The 20390-nt window shown below is 39.1% G+C and overlaps 1 long non-coding RNA gene across 1 annotated transcript; it reads left to right on the forward strand.

The window, feature by feature from the left end:
- The first annotated feature begins 1984 nt into the window (after window positions 1-1984).
- LOC141583922 (uncharacterized) lies at window positions 1985-9593 on the forward strand. The gene is made up of 3 exons (XR_012516756.1): window positions 1985-2026; window positions 6875-7036; window positions 8829-9593. It is a non-coding gene; the product is annotated as an uncharacterized LOC141583922 (long non-coding RNA).
- Window positions 9594-20390: the final 10797 nt, after the last annotated feature.

Consider the following 20390-nt stretch of genomic DNA (forward strand, 5'->3'; position numbering starts at 1 on the left):
AGGAACAGAACTTTCAGAGGGAATCAACTCTGCTAACCACTGAAATTCAGACTTCTGGCCTGCTGAATAGTGAGATGATAAACGTCCATTTGTTACGCCGACTTCATGTGGACGTGTTAGGGCACCCCTGGGAAACTAATACAATGGGACAGATCACTGTGAGCTGGAGCAGGGAGTCCAATAACGGAGCTCTCAGGCACATGGCAAACCTCTAATGAAATCCATCTCACCAACAGAATGCTGCCAAAGACTGAGTTTTCTTTTTCCCTAACATTTTTTTTAAGTATACTTTAAGTTCTGGGATACATGTGCAGAACCTGCAGGTTTGCTACGTAGGTGTACATGTGCCATGGTGGTTGGCTGCTTCTATCAGGCTGTCATCTACGTTAGGTATTTCTCCTAATGCTCTCCCTCCCTTAGAGCCCACTTACTGACAGGCTTTGGTGTGTGATGTTCCCCTCCCTGTGTCCATGTGTTCTCATTGTTCAACTCCCACTTATGAGTGAGAACATGTGGTGTTTGGTTTTCTGTTTCTGTGTCAGTGTGCTGAGAATGATGGTTTCCAGCTTCATCCACATCCCTGCAAAGGACATGAACTCATCCTTTCTTGTGGCTGCATAGTATTCCATGGTGTATATTTATGTGGCACATTTTCTTTATCCAGTCTATCATTGATGGGCATTTGGGTTAGTTCCAAGTCTTTGCAATTGTGAACAGTGCTACAATAAATATATGTGTGCATGTGTCTTTATAGCAGAATGGTTTATAATCCTTTGGGTATATACCCAGTAATGGGATTGCTGGGTCATATGGTGTTTCTGCTTCTAGATCCTTGAGGAATCTCCACACTGTCTTCCATGATGGTTGAACTAATATAAACTCCCACCAACAGTATAAAAGTATTATTTCTCCAGATCCTCTCCAGCAAAGATTGTTGCCTCTTCCTTCCTCTGAAAGATTTGTCCCAGAGGGACACTTGCCAGATGCCAGCTGGAGCTCTGCTGTATGAGGTGTCTGTTGACCCCTGCTGGGACATGTCTTCCAGACAGAAGGCACAGGGGTTGGAGACCCACTTGAGGAGGCAGTCTGTCCCTTAGCAGAGCTCAAGAGCTGTGCTGGGAGATCCACTGCTCTCTTCAGAGCCAGCAGGCTGGAACATTTAAGTCTTCTGAAGCTGCACCCCCAACCACCCCCTCCCCAGGTGCTCTGTCCCAGGGAGATGAGAGTTTTATCTGTAAGACCCTGACTGGGGCGGCTGCCTTTCTTTCAGAGATGCCCTGCCCAGAGAGGAGGAATCTAGAGAGGCCGTGTGGCTACAGCAGCTTTCCCTAGCTGCGGTGGGCTCCACACAGTTTGAACTTCCCAGTGGCTTTGTTTACACTGTGAGAGGAGAACCACCTCCTCAAGCCTCAGTAACAGAGGACACCCCTCCCCACCAGGCTTTAGTGTCCCAGATTGACTTCACACTGCTGTGCTGTCAGCAAGAATTTCAAGCCAGTGGATCTTAGCTAGTTGAGCTCCATAGGGATGGGAGCTGCTGAGCTAGACCACTTGGATCACTGTCTCCAGCTCCCTTTCCAGGAGGGTGAATAGTTTTGTCTCGCTGGCATTCCAGGAACCACTGGGGTATGAGAAAAAACTCCTGCAGCTAGCTCTGCATCTGCCCAAATGGCTGCCCAGTTGTGTGTGTGAAACCCAGGCCCATGGTGATGAAGGCACCCAAAGTAATCTCCTGGTCTGTGGGTTGCAAAGACAGAGTAAAACATACTATCTGGGCAAAATGCTCCATTACTCACAGCACAGTCCCTTGGGGCTTCCAGTGGCTAGGGGAGGGAGTTCCCCAACCTCTTGGGATTCCCAGGAGAGGGGACGCCCCACCCTTTGAGGGCTCCACTGACTGTCTAACCAGTACCAATGAGATGAGCCGGATATCTCAGTTGGAAATGCAGAAATCACCCACCTTCTCTGCTGATCTTGCTGAGAGCTGCAGGCTGGAGTTGTTTCTATTTAGCCATCTTGCCAGCCTGTCTCACTACGCTTTCTTACTTTGTATGTATATCCAATAAACTAGATTTAGCGGTCAATAGTGATTTTTGGAATAATTGAATAAATAATAAACACTGGGTTTTTTTTTTTACTGCACTATAAATGCATAGAAATCTTGTCATTTATAATTTATAGGTGTTAAAATGTTGGGTAAAATATTTTTACTCTACTTTAAATACCTAAGTTATTAAATATAACTGGCTGCATTTATTTTATTAAAACTTCCAAAATAATTTTTATAGCTATACAAATTATAGGATTATCTACATGTTGTAGCTATTAAAATTTTACTTAAATATGATTTTAGTTTTTTACAGACAGCAGTATAAAGAGGCTTCAAAATCTTAATCATTTACAACTAAAATTATGTCCGTTGTCTTCAAATACAGATTTACATTTGTGTTAAAGATAATGGTTATTTCCACAAGTCAAATCATGGAATTGATAGGTAGAGTTGAAAGCAGTTTTAATAAATATGCATTGGTTCCCATGTGGCTATTCATGCTGAAATGGCACACTAAAACTCTACAAAAATCTGTTTTACAGAAAGAAACCTTTGGAAGCAATAATTATATAACTTAATGAAAATATGAATAAACATAATTAATGCAATAAACATTACATTGTTGATCAGTGGAGATCCTGGATTCTAAGGCAATAAAAATATTAAACAATTTTCTCAGGAAAAACATTTTGGGGCAACTATATACATATATATTTATTTTCCTCCCTATTATTTCAGTGGCTGTATCATAAAGGTGAAATAAAATAAAACTTAAAAATGTACATTGACTAAGAATTTAACTTTTGAAACTCAAACATCTATGTCTTTCATATATATGTGCATATGTGAAATATATAGCTATGATAGATATATGTACACACACACATACACACATACTTACATAGTGGCCAGAGATATTTCTATTTCAGATATACATGTTTTCATCTATCTTTCATAAGTATTATTCACACATATACTTCATATATGTATACACATATATTCACACAAACATAGCCCTGATTTCATCTGAGCATATACATTTATTATTATCTTAATTTGGAAGTATTGGAAATAAAGTATTAGGTGTTTTTTAGTACAGGTAGAATTCAGCTAAAAGCAAAAGCAGTGGAAACGTTTTCAAGGGCAAATTTACTTATCGTAGCAATGCCACTGATTCCCATATAACAAACAGTATTATTTATATACTTACTGTTTGGGTTAATTTTTTGGCCCTGGTGGAGACCTGAAACAATTTCAAGATAGAATTTTTAGAATTGAGAGGAACCATGAAAAGTTGAAATATACAAACATAGAAGCTTGCTAATTCTAGACACTTTCATATTTAGCTATTGGGTTTCATCTGTGCCTTTGTACAAGATACCCAACCTTGAAAGCCTGGGTTTCCATACATGAAAGATAGCTAAAGATGCCTACACTATTTGGTGGGGAAGTCAATGTGAAAATTAGTGTAAACTCTTAGATAGAGACTGATAGCCTTTTCATAATCATTATCACAAGAAACACAATGCTTCTGTTGCTTTACCTAATTCTACTGTTTCATACAAGAAAATTAGAGCTAGTCACTGAATTAAACTGTATTTGTTACCTTCCTATTCTAAGTATCTTCAAAAGAATAGGAAGGTAACAAATACAATTCAATAGCTATATAGTTAACATCTATAAGACATATCTTTAGTAGACATACAGATAACATCTCTAAGAGATCTGGCAGCCTCTCTTCTAAGTAATTAAACCTGCACACATATGGTTTATTTAAACAATATTTTTTTTAATATGGGGAGATTTGAAGCACAATAACTAATGGTTATGAGCTTATTAAAGTACGATTCTTCTATTGAATATTGTTTTAGGTTTAAAGCAAAATGTTAATTGAATTGGGAATGTTTTGGTAACAAAAAGATGCTTTTGAACAAAATTACAAAATTTGATTGATTCATGAAGCTTGGTCTCAAGTAATCATGTCAATGCTTTTAGCTTTTAAAATAAATTGTATCAATTATTGCTTAAATTCAACCTTGATGGAAAACATTTCTACCCCATACTTACCATTGATGTCTACATTGTTAACAAAGATGTAGGGGTTTAGCTTCACTATTATGTGAAGGCTGTTTAAATTAGGCTCACTGTAATAGACACACACACACATTATTTCTATAGCTCTGAAAATCTGAATGGGAAATGGAAGTTCCTGAGGGTCACTGTCAGTTCCGTTTAAGCCTAGATTCCTTTTCTGTAAAATGGGGATGATAATAATGATACCCCCCTCTGTGTTTGTTTTTAGAACAATTGAATAAATGATCAATAAATTTTAGCAATGATCATTATTATACACACATGAGGCACTGTGCTATCCTCCATAAAACTGTAGGATGGACAAAATGTCGTCATTATCCTTGTATCAATTTTCTATTCCTGCTGAAACAAATTACCACAAATGTAGGGGCTTAGAACAACACTAATTATCTTACAGTTTTGTATCTCAAAAGTCTGTTGCTGTTCTCATGAGGCTAACATCAAGGTCTGTGTGGCGGAAGTCCTTTCAGGAGTCTCTCAGAGAGAATCTGTTTCCTTGCTCACTGAGATTGTTGGCAGGATTAATTTATCTGCAGTTGCAGGATTCAGGTTCCTGTCTTCTTGTTGCCTGTAAACTCTGGGCCATTATTAACTTCTTGAGGCTGCCAGATTTATAGGTTTCTGGTTTCTTTCTCTATCTTCAATATCAGCCATGATAAATAGAGTCTCTCTCATGTCAAATCTCCCTGACCCACGAGTAAATGTTCTTAGCTGTTAAGAATTCATGTGATTACAGTGGATCACCTGTGATAATCCAGGATCCTCTCCCCATCTGAAGGTCCGTACCCATATGCAAAGGGACATCTGCAAAGTCCCTTTTGCTGTGACATAACACATTCACGGGTCCCAGGAACTGGGGCATAACCTCTTTGGGAAAGGCGCTATCCTCTCTACCACAAACTTGAACCTTTTATATATCTGGGAAAGTAAATAAAACAAGTATGTAAATAACAGCCACATAAATCCAAATGTGCCTCTTGCTTTAAGAAACTGCAAATTCACTGTTACATATCTAATTAGAAGGGAGTAATATAACTCTTCCTTTTATCATATATCATTATAAAGCTTTTATACTAGGCTATTCCCCTGTATAAGGAATTGTTTTCTCTTATCCTGGTCTCCTTGTTTCTCATCGATTGCTGTTCCTGCAGCAATTACTGAGCAGTGAAGATGAAGTGGAAATGCCACATACAGGAGGGAAAGCATGTCCCATACTCAGGAAGTACAGCTCCTACCCAGTGGGCTTAGGCACCTGGGTATTTGTTCGGATAATCAACTTTAAGGCTTTTTAAAGCATGTTATTTTGTGAAATACTTGTGTAGAAATGCTCCTGTTCCTTCCTTATTTACCCTCAAGAGATTATAATCAGAGGTTACTTATGTGACATTGGCTCTCTCCTCTGGCTGAATTCCTAAGAACATTGCCAATATTAGCGGACCATATTGCATTTCTCCTATCTTGGGTTTTTTTTTTTTTTTCTTTTCATGTCTCTGTCATTATCATCTGTTTCCCTTTGTCATAATCTAATTCTATTCTTCAACTCAATCATGGCAAAACTGAGTTTTTCCTTGACCTGTATCTAGCTATACAGAGTTTTTCATTTTTTTAAGTATAAAAATATTTCCTCCCTCTACTTGAGTATTCTACCAGACCTTCCCAATTTAAGCACCTGTATGTATCTTCATCTCTTCCTTTCTGATGGAGTTTCACAGCAAAAAACAATAGTAACAAATTCTGGCCTAAATCAGACTGGTTAATAGCTAGTTGGTTTCATATGAGTAAAATGACAGCTTGTGACGTGCTAAGCTTGTGTCCTAAAGACAGGAAGCACCTCCTTCAGCATAACCCAAGATAAAGCCAAGGTAAAATAGAGCATTGTAGAACAGGATTTAACCAATTAATAAGTCATATTCGACAGAAGACATAAGAAATGGCGATTCCTCAAGGATCTAGAAGCAGAAACACCATATGACCCAGCAATCCCATTACTGGGTATATACCCAAAGGACTATAAATCGTTCTATTATAAAGATACATGCACACCCATGTTCATCATGGCACTGTTTACAATAGCAAAGACCTGGAACCAACCCAAATGCCGATCAATGATAGACTGGACAAAGAAAATGTGGCACATATACACCATGGAATACTATGCAGTCATGAAAAAATGATGAATTTGTGTCCTTTGTAGGGACATGGATGAACCCGGAAACCATCATTCTCAGCAAACTGACACAAGAACGGAAAATCAAACACCACATGTTCTCACTCATAGGCTGGAATTGAACAATGAGAACATGTGGACACAGAAAGGGGAGCATCACACACCAGGGTCTGTTGTGGTGAGCTAGGGGAGGAACAGTGGGACAGAGGGTGGGGAGGGATAAAGTGGGGAGAAATGTCAGGTATAGGTGATGGGGAATGGTGGCAGCAAATCACCTTGCCATGAATGTACCTGTGTAACAATCTTGCATGATCTGAACATGTACCCCAGAATCTAAAGACAATTTTTTTTAAAAAAAGAAATGGCGTGTGTGAGTACATGGATTTGGGATTCAGGCAACCTGACCTTGGACTGCTCTACCACTTGCTTCCTATTGAGTCTGGACAGGTAACTTGGTGCAAAGCACAGATTTCCTTGTAGGACAAAAGACTGTAAATATATCCATCTTGGATAGTAGTCAAAAATCTTGGCATATGCTAATTACCCAATAACTGAAAGGGTAGATGTTTGCTCAGACATCATCTAAAAGGACTAGACCTACATCTGCAGTTAAGTGCACATTGGAAGAAAAGGCCTCTCCTGGGCGGCCTCACGGGTGGGGTGAAGGGACAAAGCTCAGGAGTGTCACGTGATGAGCACATCAGCTCAGAGGTAACTTTGAAGCAGTAAGTCTCATGTTTGAAATCATGTTATCAGCCTACATGCGTGATCTCTTTCAGTCATCAACATAACTCTATAATATAAACACAGTAAGACATTTGATAGAGAAGAAACAACTCCTATGTAATAAGAAGAGAGATAACTTTGCCTAGTACACACTGCTAGTTGGACGTAAGCCAAACAAATGAACCCTAAGTTTTGCCCCCAGAACCTACATGTTCATATTTCAAACTAAACTATCATCTTTCCCAGAAAGCAGCCTCTTTTCCAGACATCTCTACTTCTCTCAATAGAATGAAATTCTCAGAGATTTATTTGTTAAATTTAAATATCATAAAATAGATCTATGTTGTAGATATAACCAAATTAAAGTAGCATGTTTATCCGCTACAGCACAACAACTCCAGGATGGAGAGGTTTGAACAGCTGTCTTCAGCTCTTGGCAGGGCTCAGCTGAGTGCCTCTTCTGCTGCTCACAAGTGTACCTTCTCATGCCGGTGCCGTCAGACTGGGCTGAAGCTGCTGGGCTGCAGATCTAACTCCTTCCTGCTCCTCCCAGGGGCTTCACTCTGTGTTCTTGTTTTAAATAAGCTTTATTTTTTAAGAACAGTTATTGATATACAGAAAACTTGGGCGATACTACAGAGAGTTCACACAAACCCCACACCCAGTTTTTCCTCTTACTAACACCCTCTATCAGTGTTGCACACATGTTACAATTAATATGCCCATAGTGATACGTTGTTAGTAACTAAAGTCCAGAGATTTTTCAGGTTTTTTAATTTATTATTATTATTATTTTTTTTTTTTTAGCTTTTACACGATGTCCTTTTTTGTTCCAAGATCTCATCCTGGATACCAGGTCACATTTAGTTGTCATGTCTCTTTGGTCTCCTCTTGGCTGTGACAATTGTGGCCTTGCTCTTTATGTGGTGTCTTATCCTCCAGAACCCCACACACACGCACGCGCACGCACACATACATGCACACATGCGCACACATGCACACACACACATGCACATGCACACACATGCATGCACACACATGCACACACACGCACACATGCACGTGTGCACACACACATGCACGCACACATGCACACACGTGTGCACACACATACACATACATGCAAGCACACATGCACGCACACATGCACACACACACATGCACACACATGCACACATGCACACAGACACATGCACACACACACACGTTTGGATTTCTTACTGGCCAAAGGCTCTGAGATGAGGGAAGAAGAAGCTGCCACATTCTGAAGCCTGGGTTCCAAAATCCCCGAACAGCAATTCCTCTGCTTCACCTTGGTCATAGCAGTCACAGGCCCAGCCTAGATTCAAAGGAGAGGACGTAAGTCCCAGCTCTTGATGAGCAGGGAGGCTTGTGTGTGCAAGAAGCATGAGCAGAACAGTGAGATTGTCAAGGGTCATTTCAGGGTCAAGCCACACGCAGATGCCAGGAAAATAACAACATTTGCTTAGTTGACTTTGAGCAGAGAATGATGAAATCATTATAATAAATTAAGAACAAAATGGCATATTGATATTGAATCCAAACTCTTATTTAAGCTATGTTCTCAAAATCAGTGGTTGCCATAGAATATCACATCTTCACACAGATGTCTATTTCTCATGCAATTGAATCACTCAAAAATGTTTGATGTGCCATGTAATAAATGTAGTAATTTGTTTTCTTTGGTAAATATAACAAATGTGTATATTTAAAATAAAATTGGTCTTCCATTGCCGTAGAATTCGGAACTGTGGCTTTTTATTTTTGAAGTTTAGGTTGTCTCTAAGCATAAAAATGGAAATACTGATCCTGTGACAACACAGCCTGAATTTTCTGCTTTGCAGATGCCAGCTTTATTTTTAAATGGTGTGAATCAAATCTGTGCTGAGAGGCCAACTTCAAAATATAAAAGAAAAATTGGCAATGGGAGGATTGTGCTGCTTTGGCTGAAGTGAATGCTCTACAGCATTTCATCCTAGCGGCGCGTCTGACTGTGAAACTCTTTCCAATGGTAATTTTCTTTGCCTTGCCAAAAGGGGATTATGAACTAAAGTCACTGTTGCGGGAAATGTCACCTGTCCTTTGAAAGAAAATAACAAATCAAAATGGCTTTTGTTCATCATGTTTAAAAGGAAAAAAAAAATGTTGATCTACCTTGGAATCTTCTCTCATTTCTTGACAAAGCAGGTAAATAAATAAAACAGAATTTTCTTGTAACTGTTAATTCTTGCTCATCTCAAATGGGGAAAAGGGAAATCTTCATTCAACACGTAGTCATAAAGAGAAAATATAAGAACACAGACAGAGACAGAAAGAGAAATTAGATGAATAGTAAAGCAAGACCCTGGTAGATTGCCTCCAGTCAGATATTCAGTTAAGAAAGATACCTTCAAATTACATTTCGTTGATAGATACTATATTACAAATTCAAAAATTTGGGGTAAATAAAAACAAAAGGAATAGTTAGCTAGTCCTCAAAAATTCTAAGTGCTTGTATATTTTGCTTTAAGGAAGTAAAGACAAACTTATCGAACAAATATAGCAGAGTTTGAAATTATCCAAGTTCTTTTGCTGTAACAATGTCTTTTTCAGTTATGTTAGCAATGAACATTGTCTGTGATGAGTACACACCACTTCAGAGAAAGAAAGTGATGTTTCTGATTTATTGTATGGACTATGCTGACATCACTTCTTTAAACAAAGTAATTGTTAATGCTACTTTGTATGTATTAATATGAAAATGTAGAAAAGCATTTTAATAGTTGACTCTACCATCATAAACTCCATTTATTATTGCTATTGTGATAATCATGTGCTAATAATAACATCTGAAATGGTTTTTTTTTTTTTTTTTTTTTTTGGTTTCTTTTATTTTTTGAGACGGAGTTACGCTCTTGTTACCCAGGCTGGAGTGCAATGGCGCGATCTCGGCTCACTGCAACCTCCACCTCCTGGGTTCAGGCAATTCTCCTGCCTCAGCAAATGGTTTTTTTTTGTTGTTGTTTCTTTTATTTTTTGAGACGGAGTTTCGCTCTTGCTACCCAGGCTGGAGTGCAATGGCGCGATCTCGGCTCACTGCAACCTCCGCCTCCTGGGTTCAGGTAATTCTCCTGCCTCAGCCTCCTGAGTAGCTGGGATTACAGGTAGGCACCACCACGCCCAGCTAATTTTTTTGTATTTTTAGTAGAGACGGGGTTTCACCATGTTGACCAGGATGGTCTCGATCTCTTGACCTCGTGATCCACCCGCCTCGGCCTCCCAAAGTGCTGGGATTACAGGCTTGAGCCACTGCGCCCGGCAACATCTGAAATGTTAATGTGGTGACAAATTTAGAAATAGCCATAGACTGCAAAGCTGGAAGACAATGGCTTACAATATTGGCTCTCTAATGTTCCAACGATATGATTTCAGAAGTGTAATAAGCCAATCTGTCAAAAAGCCAATAAGCCCATCATAAAAGCTACGTAGAATTTGGATAGAGTATTATACCATCGCTCTGCATTTTCTAGCATGGTTTGGCTTGGTTTAGTACAACCACCTTTTAAAATGTGGTTTTAAAATGTAAAAATATTGCCTATTAGTTGATTTTTACTTATTGATTTTAACTGTATAAAACTATAAGTCAAATATAACTGGAAAATTTCATCTGAGTAATGCAGAAGAAGAAAGCAAACATTGTCTTTTTTTTATCAAGCCAGGTTTAATATGATGACCCTCAAACAAACACCAGCACTAGGGTACATGGCACAGCCTCAGTCTTGTTCTGTCGTCCTTCTGGCACTGATGATTAGCGTACCTTCCTGATGATTGTACTGTCATCTTATTGAGGTAAACCATGAAACAGTTATCAGGTTAGGAGAAAATTAGCATTCTATTTAAATTCTGATTTTGAATCAAAGAAAATTAATAGATGGAAAGATAAATAGATGAATACATAGAACGCTTAGCAAACATTTGCATGGTTTCGCATTGCTAGTATGTTTTTATTTCTTCCTTGTTTTAGATTACCTGGTATATAGAGCAGTTTTTTTTTTATTTTAATTGCCATTTTAATTTTACTTTTTTACTTTTTAAATTTTTTATTATTGAGTTTTAGGGACTATTTAAATTTTGTATTAGCTGTTAACTCTGGGTCAGCTTCTCACTTGTCATCCTATCTGAATTTTCACTGACATCAAAAGGACACTTTCCTTTGTGGCATCATTAGTAGAGCATCTTTTCCAAACTGCATACATGTCCCAGAGTTTTACAATACTTGTGCATATAATCTACTCGCAGCACCCAGTAAAAGCCCAATAAATGCTGTTGGCTGACTGCTTCCTTTCTGGTTCAAAAACAGGGAGAAAATTAAACATGTTTCTGGTACATTTCCCAGCTTCAATATTTTAACTTCTCAAAGGAGCTAAATGTGCTTGGAAATGGTGTACGACATTTTAATTATGCTACCAGAAGAAGCTGAGAATAGTGAACATATTGAGAGATGGGGCAGAATGGAAGAAGAAAGTGGTCCTGACTTAAGGCCAAATTATCTGATGTTTACATCTCTCAACACTTTGGCCCAAGTTTCATGAAATCTAGTTTTTCAAATGCAATTATGTATGGAAAGCACCAAGCGTAGCCATGCCTGACAACAGCAGGGGTCCGACAGAGGGACACTCCATTCTTTAGTCAAAACATGAAAGTTAATTGCAAAATACACAGAGATAAAAAGAAATATTAAACATAAAGTTTTGAAATAGAACATTTTGATGTCAATATGTTTCTTTCATCTTCAAACAACCCAATCGTTTTGAAATTCCTTGAGCATTATTGAGGTAATGAAAAAGAAATATGCTTTCTCAACAATTATAAAATACCAGGAGTTGATGGCTATTTAGACACAGCTTGCATTACATTTTTAGCTGTCACACCAGCAGCAGGCATGGCAGAATACAGAAGAACTGTAGCTCCTCATGACATGGTTTCTGTGTTCTCCATTATTTGAAACACTCTAAACTGAAAAAGTATACGACTTCGCCAAAATGAGGTGAAAACCTTTTTAGAATGAAAGATTGCATTAAATGAGTACTTTGGCATCACACTTGAGAGAATGAACATGAATTATTTTTTAATCTGAAAAAATTGGCTTGTTCATGCAGATGTAATGAACCCGTTTGTTAACAAGTTATTAATTTTTATGAAGAGCTGCTAACATTTCTGTTATGATTGAACAAAATGTTACAGACTTTTGGGGGTCACTTTCTTTCAGTTCTCTCCATTGTCTTGCCCCTTTTCCTCCTGGGTCCCTCCAATTCACTTCTCATCCATCCTCATGAGGTTATAAATTGGCATCATAACTCTAGACCAAAATAACGTTCTGAGAACTGAATGCTCATTCTTCGTTCATTTTCCCACACTGTTTGCCAAAAATGTTTTTTGGCATCTGAAATTCACATTCCAACAGTAACAGAAATTGCTGAGTATTCAATAAATACTGAGAACTTGCAATCCCTGGAAGCCAGGCCCGAGCACCACCAGCTCCTGATGAAATTGCCCACCCTCACTGTGAATCCACGGTTTCCACCAGAGCTGTGCCGCCCGTTCTCATGACTAATCTTCCCGTGAATACTCAGGCTGCCCTGCTACTTAAAGTGTGGCAGGCATCACCTGGCAGTGTGTTAGAAATGTGAATCAGGATCCGTAGTTTCATAAGACCACAGGCGACTCATGTGCAAATGAGAGATTGAGAAGCATTGGCCTGGATCTACCCACTGTCCTGAAAAACAGAGCAATGCCGGCCCCAACCCACAGCTCTCTCTCCAGTGCTTTTCCAAATGGCTCCTTCATATCTTCTGGGGTCTTTTCCCCTGCTCAGACACTTCCCTTTTCTAGGCAGCACAAAGAGGCCAGTTACACACCCCTGGGCATGGAGAGACACCTGCCTCTAACCCGTGTGCCTATTGTGGGCACCACACTCACAGGGCGAGGGATGTTTAAGCCTTACCTTAACGATCTAAAATGAAAAATTGATTTTCTCTCCCCATTTGGAAACTCATCATTTTGTGCATAAATAAACTCTTTGAAATTCGCTACTAAACATTTGTAATATGAAGATTCTTTACAAACATTACAACATTGTCTTCATGCCATTGTCTTTATACCATTCCTAGGAGAAAGATCAGGAGCTTTATCCTGACTCACAGGTTTGGAGTGGACTGTAAATAAACCATGAAGGTATCGTAAATTAGCTTTTCCAAACTGGAATTAATGTCCTGACTTAAAGTCTGCAGGAATCACAAGCCTTGAGGAAGAGAATCATTGGTGGTTTCAGAAGCTCTGACAGCTAAGTAGAGAATGATTTAGTACACAGCTCAGTTCCCAAACATTCTCATTGCTGACTCTGGTTAAAAAAAAAAAAAATCCTGCCAAGACAAAAATGCTACTTCTAGTCTATATAAATCCCTCTCATTCAAATTTAAGCATAATAACTAATAATATCCAGAATGATGACTTGAATTATATAATCAGTGTTAAGTGGATTTTAAATACGGAAAATTTCACGAACTTTCTTGGCTTTAACTAAAAATGATTTGCATATGGTAAGGAGTTTCCTATGTGTACATGACTATGCAGTGTGGCTCTGACTCTGATTGCATGCAATGTTCCATCTGGTTAAACCATGTTTACTCACTTCTCCCCTCACTCCATGCCCTTGTTGAAACCTTCCCTCAATACTCCCATGAGGAGCCTTTAAAATGCTCTGAATCTATCACAGAGATGAATGCCAGGGACGTCACTTGTAACAAACCTTGAAATAACTTGTGTCTATTCGTAAGAAAGTAATTAAATTAAAAATGGTGTGCACTTATGTGATGTAATATTTTGCAGTTGGAAAAAAGTAAGAGAGAATACAGTTGATTATTTGGAAAAATGAACATATATGTTGCTAATTTCTAAAACAAAAAGAAAGGTTTCAAAATGAAGTGTGTAATAACTGCCCTTGTGTTAAAACTCTATGCTCATAGCTTGAGACACATGAAGGTTAATAGATTAATATCTATAGTTATAGAGAGATTAAAATAAAGAAGGGTGGATGGATAGATGGGTAGAAAGACAAATTGAAAGGAAGTAGAAATGAAGATACTCATGGGAATTTTTGAAAAAGAATCGAAAGATTCTGACAGCGAATGTTGTTTCTTGGGGAGTTCAAATGAAATGGGAGAAAAACTTTCACTTTCTTCTAAATACCTTTATAGAGTGAATTTTTGTAAATGCGTATTACACTTAAATTTTTTTAATTGTTAATTTTTGTAGGTATGTAACTGAGTATCCCCATTTTTCTAAGAGATAGCTTAATTATTATTTTTCTCTCTCTTCTTTTTTCTCCCCTCTTCCTCACTTCTGACTTAGCTCTTTAGAAATGCAATTATACTGTGGATGCTGAAGTTGGACACAGGGAGGGGAGCACTACACACTGGGGTCTGTTGGGGGAAAATGGGGGAGGGGCGAGGGGGTGGGGAGCCGGGGAGAGATAGCATGGGCAGAAACGCCAGATATAGGTGATGGGGAGGAAGGCAGCAAATCACACTGCCATGTGTGTACCTATGCAACAATCTTGCATGTTCTTCACATGTACCCCAAAACCTAAAATGCAATAAAAAAAAAGAAATGCAATTATAGCCTTTTACTGGACCAGGTGCTTCTTACAGGGCAAGTTCATCTCCAGAGCCGAACCCTCACCCATCAGGAGGTTGCCTCGGGAGGTTACAGCTAACTGACAACGCAATGTATGCCTGCTGGAGTTTTCCACCACCTGTACAACCTGTTTCTGCCCATGAAGAAGCCAGCTCGATTGCCCGGCAGATAAGGCACTAAAGTAAGGATGCAGAGCTCTTACCTGCTCCCTTCCACCTCCACAGCTCAGGTCTCCTGAGAGAACGTCTTCTAAATTAGATGTACGTTCCTAATTAGCTCTGCTCTTTGCTGTAGCATGATTCTTCCAAGACAGTTCTTCCCGTTGTTGAATCTTTAACAGGTATTCATGGTTGTCAGAGAAAACATCTTTATTGGTTATGTCTCTCATGTTGAAAGCATTTAATTTAAACATTAGATTGGTGCAAAAGTAATTGCAGTTGTGAGCATTTCCCTTCAATGGCAAAAAAATGCAATTACCTTTCACTAACCTATATTTAATTTAAAAATAAAGTTAATTGGGCCATAATATGACCCACAATTAAATTAAATTATGGGTCATAATTTAAAACGGCCCACTGTCTGCTCCAAAAGCAAAGCAACACCCTTACCATAGGAGCCTGTGGTAGGAAGTTACCTGAGGAGTTTCTTCCCCTAAGGCAGCTTTGGAATTTTAAAAAGCCACTTTCTTTTACCAGACCGCACTCTTTTTAACTGGACTTTGCAAGTGGCACAGTACTGAACCTGCATTTCGGTTCCGGGTACAGAGTAGGTATATACATTTATGGGGTATATGAGATATTTTGATACAGGCATTCAGTGTTTGATAATCACAAAACAGTGTACCCATCACCGCAGGTATTTAACCTTTGTGTTACAGACAATCCAGTTACACTGTTTTCGTTACTTTTAAATGTAGAATTAAATGATTATTGACTGAGTCACCCTGTTGTTCTATCAAACACTATATCTAATTTATTCTTTCGATTTTTGTACCCAGTAATACACTTAGATTTTTACCATTATACCTCCTCTGAGCACACAGCGTTAGCTTTGTGTCCCAGATACTCCACCTGTCTCATTGCTGGACATCACGTTTACTTGGCCACTTATTCCCGACTTAGACATCTCAGCTATTTCCACTCATTGCTTGTTGTCGGAAATCACCTTCTACCACAATTTGGCCTTTCTTTGCATTTTCAAACTTTAAAACTTACCTCTCTTGGGGAAGAACGACATCAGTCATTCCCATCTACCGAGCATGGCTTCGGTCATTTTCCCTCCTAGTCCAAAGACCAACTGACTTTATTTTTAAATTAAATATGTTAGTGCAAAAGGAATTGGGCTTTTTGCCTTTGAGAGTAAAGGGCAAAAGCCAAAATTAGTTTTGCACAATCTAATATTAAAATTAAATGCTTCCGACATGAGGCACATAACCAATAAAGATATTTTCTCTAGCAACCATGAATTTGTGTTAATGATTCAACAACTGGAAGAATTCTCTTGGAAGAATCATGTTATAGGAAAGAATAGAACCAAATAGGAATGTAAATATAATTTAGATTCTCTCAAGAGAATTGATCCTGTACTTAACCAATTAATAACAAGTCATTCTGGTTCCTTCGGGACTGTTATTCTAAACTCCTGCCCTTTGAATTAAATTGGTATTTTACTGATTTGCGGAGGACTGGCAGATTCCTCGACACCTGCATTCCACCCACTAGAAATTTCCTCTTTAGCAGCCACTTCACAGCTGGGACGCCACAGCGGCCGCTCCGTCCCCTCCCACCCCTCCACTATGCTCATGGCTTTAACAGAGTTGTCTGCTTCTGAGTTATCTGCCTCGTACTGTGATTGCCTCACTTCCATTCCATTTGCTTAGCATCTAGCAGTGTTTCACACAGAGGTGGGCACTTAATAAATGCTGCCAAGCATGTAAAGGTAATGAGAGCAGTTAAATGAGCAGCTGAACCCCATTTATTCAGCAAGCGCCTGTGGCATATTTACTCTGTACGTTGTGTTATATGTTAATGGAGGCTGTGAAATGATTCCATTTACTCATCGCTGCAATGAGGACGTTGAACTGCGTGATCTCTAAAGTGAATGACAGATCTGGCACTCTGTGATTCTACATGTAAATTTCTACCTGAGAGAAGAAAGTCTCTTCCTTGATTTAAACTTATGTATGCAGAAATACAATATTTGTATGTAAAAATACCAGAACACATGAGCAAATATCTAAGTAATATGAAAAATGTGAATGGAATCTAAAGTAATTTGAGAGAGATGGGTGGAAATGCTTTTTGGACAAGGTGGGTCTTTAGCAGAGTCTTTAAGAATGTGACGAATAGGACTTAGCAGAGTAACTTTGAATTAATTCCAAGTAGTGATTGGAGGAGAAATCCAGTGTTCATTTTTGTCCCTTCCACATCCAGAAATGAAACCATAACCCCTTTAACTAGAGGTAGGATGATTTGCATTTACAGTCAGTGCAACATTTGACAAAATATAAAGGTATAGTTGTGACTTAGTGAACCCTAAGAAATGCAATAATGCAACTGGCAGAGGGGGAAGGCTGGAATTTCAGAGAAAAAAGAACTGGATAGGAAAAGGCAATGGGGTGAAGGAGAAAAGAGAGGAGCTGCAAATACCCAGGGAAGACCTGAACACCCCCACTTCACGGCTCTGTGATTTTCATGATGCTGGTAGAAAAGAGATCTAGAAAGAGGAGTGTTAATGTTTCCAGTCTCCAACTCAACTCTGTAGAACTGAGATTTACAGAAGATAACGCGAGTTAAAGCTTGGTTAAAATTCTAGGTCTTCTATGTATCTGCTTGGTAAGAAGCTGGACACAGACGTGGGAAATGGTAGCTCGAGACTTCATTGGTTCAGGGTGGCTAATGAAGATTGTCTCCTAGTCAAAACGGTGAGCGGCAGAAAGCAATCCAGCTTCCCTCCAAGGGCGTCCTAGCAGCCTTACGTAAGACTAACTCCAGGAACAGAAACAAACCCAGTGAGGCAGTCACGCTCATTTAAAAGTTTTAAAAATCTGTAACATGTTTCAAGAAAACACTTGTTGACCCATTTTTGAGACTTTGTCTTTAATGATTGCTCATAAAATTTTAGAAGCTGACACAAACTAATAGAAATAGGCACAACTCAGTATACCCTATTTCTTATTACCGCCAAGTGAAAACCTGAGTGACCTACAGTCTCCTTTTTATACTGGATTAAATAGAAATTGTTATTTTCTCTGGTTCTCCAGAGACAACTCAAATCTGAACATGAGATTCACAGAGAATTATGAGCAGGACTATAGTACGTCTAGAATAAGAGGTCATAATATAGGCCTCAGAAGAAAATCTATGACATTAGACCAATTGTGAATTCTGAGATCTGTTAGCATCCTGTTCGGAAAGGAACCACACAGATTGTCTGCTTCAAACCCTTTTATTAATATTACAGATGTGAAAACAGTTGGATTGTTCTGAGTGAAAATTCCTCCCCTTAATTGTGACCTTAAAAGTATACTTCATGTTTCTGTTCTGCCAAATGAGTAAGAGCTATTATGACAAAAAATATAACAGAAAAGCAGAATATTTCTTCTAAATAGCCACAATCGGTGTACGATTTCCATGTCTCCTAACCTAGCCAACATGTGACACTGTCCTGGGCCAAGTTCAGACTTTGGTGATTACTTGTTTGTCTCTGCCCTTTTCATGGAAACTTATGCAGAGATCATGATTTGAAAAAGTTTCTTTCAGCTGTGTGATTTAATCAACCTGAACTCATAAGCCTCTCAAGATTTTAAGAACCAGTTGTCCAGGCTCAGTGGCTCACGCCTGTGGTCCCAGCATTTTGGGAGGTCAAAGTGGGTGGATCACAAGATCAGGAGCTCAAGACCCATCTGGCCAAGATGGCAAAACCCCGTCTCTATAAAAAAAAAAAAAAAAAAAAATTAAAAATTAGCCAGACGTGGTGGTGGTACCTGTAATCCTGGCTGCTCAGGAGGCCCAGGAGGCAGAGGTTGCAGTGAGCTGAGATCTCACCGCTGCACTCGAGCCTGGGTGATAGAGCAAGACTCTGTCTCAAAAAAAAAAAAAAAAAAAAAAAAAAAGAGTTGATGTAATTCCCTCCTAGTCAAGATTTCAGTTGAAGAACTACTTGATAGAGTCCATTTCGAACTATTCTGTGTTCCTTAATTATAACAGACTTAGATAGAGTTGCCTTGGTAGGTTATAAAACTACTACAAAGACAGAGTACTGTGGTGGGTTTTATTGAAAAAACCCCGAGAATCTACTTCCTAAGATTCTAATACAAAGATGTATATCTGTGTGTGCATATATGTATGTGTAAAATTATACATAAATAATTTTTGTGTATATATATATGCATTCAGATACACTTGTCTTTATTCTAACACTAAATTAAAAAAAAAAAAGACATTTTTAAAGCTTTCCCACTAGGCACAGTGGCTCACACCTATAATCCCAGCACTTTGGGACATAAGGCTGGTAGATCATGAGGTCAAGGGATCAAGACCATCCTGGCCAACACGGTGAAACCCTATCTCTACTAAAATACAAGAAATTAGCTGGGTATGGTGGCATGTGCCTGTAGTCCCAGCTACTCGGGAGGCTGAGGGAAGAGAATCACTTGAACCAAGAAGGTGGAGGTTGCAGTGAGCCGAGATTGCACCACTGCACTCCAGTCTGGCAACAGAGTGAGACTCCATCTAAAAAAAAAAAAAAAAAAAAAAAACTTTGCCATGATTTTATTTTTCTATCTTAAATTTTAGGTCTAAATGACTGATCCTCAAACTGACTCCTCTCACAAACGCTCTTAAATATGTTGGCTTTCCTACTCGCATATATCATGATTTTATAACATTTGAATTGAAGTCCTCATTCCTTCTTTTAATCATTCATCCAACAAAAGGTAGAGGGTCAGTCTGTGCTGGGCACAGACCTGGACCCTGAGGATTCATCTTTGGCGCAGAGCACCTGTTTCACTCAGCACACCATAAATGAGTGAAATGTTCATACTATCAGGAGCTGGTAAGTACTATGGAGAAATATATGGTATAGTAAGTAGGAAGGGGGGCAGAAAATCTGGGGAGGTTGCAGTGCAGCACACACTTGGGGTCTGTTGGGGGGAAGTAGGGGAGGGACAGTGGGGGTTGGGGAGGTGGGGAGAGATAGCATGGGGAGAAATGCCAGATATAGGTGATGGGGAGGAAGGCAGCAAACCACACTGCCATGTGTGTACCTGTGCAACAATCTTGCATGTTCTTCACATGTTCCCCCAAACCTAAAATGCAATAAAATAAATAAATTTTTTTAAAAAAGAAATCAATGAAAAGATAACATTAGAACCCAAAAACTGACTGTAGCTAGGGCATAGTGGGAAAAGTGAATTTCAAGTAAGGCAGCAGCAAATGCAGACGTCCTGGGGCAGGGGCACGTGAGGCTGGAAGCCTGTGGACAGCCTGAGCAGAGAAGTCAGATGACCTCAAAGTGGACAAAGGACATGAGCAGCCACTTTTCAAATAAGGCATACGAATGGCCCACAGGCGTATGTAAAAATATTCCACGTCACTAATCGACAGAGAAATGCACATTGAAACCACAATGAGATAGCATCTCACACCAGTCAGAATG

The sequence above is a fragment of the Saimiri boliviensis genome, chromosome 3, assembly GCF_048565385.1.
Source record: "Saimiri boliviensis isolate mSaiBol1 chromosome 3, mSaiBol1.pri, whole genome shotgun sequence".
NCBI lineage: Eukaryota > Metazoa > Chordata > Mammalia > Primates > Cebidae > Saimiri > Saimiri boliviensis.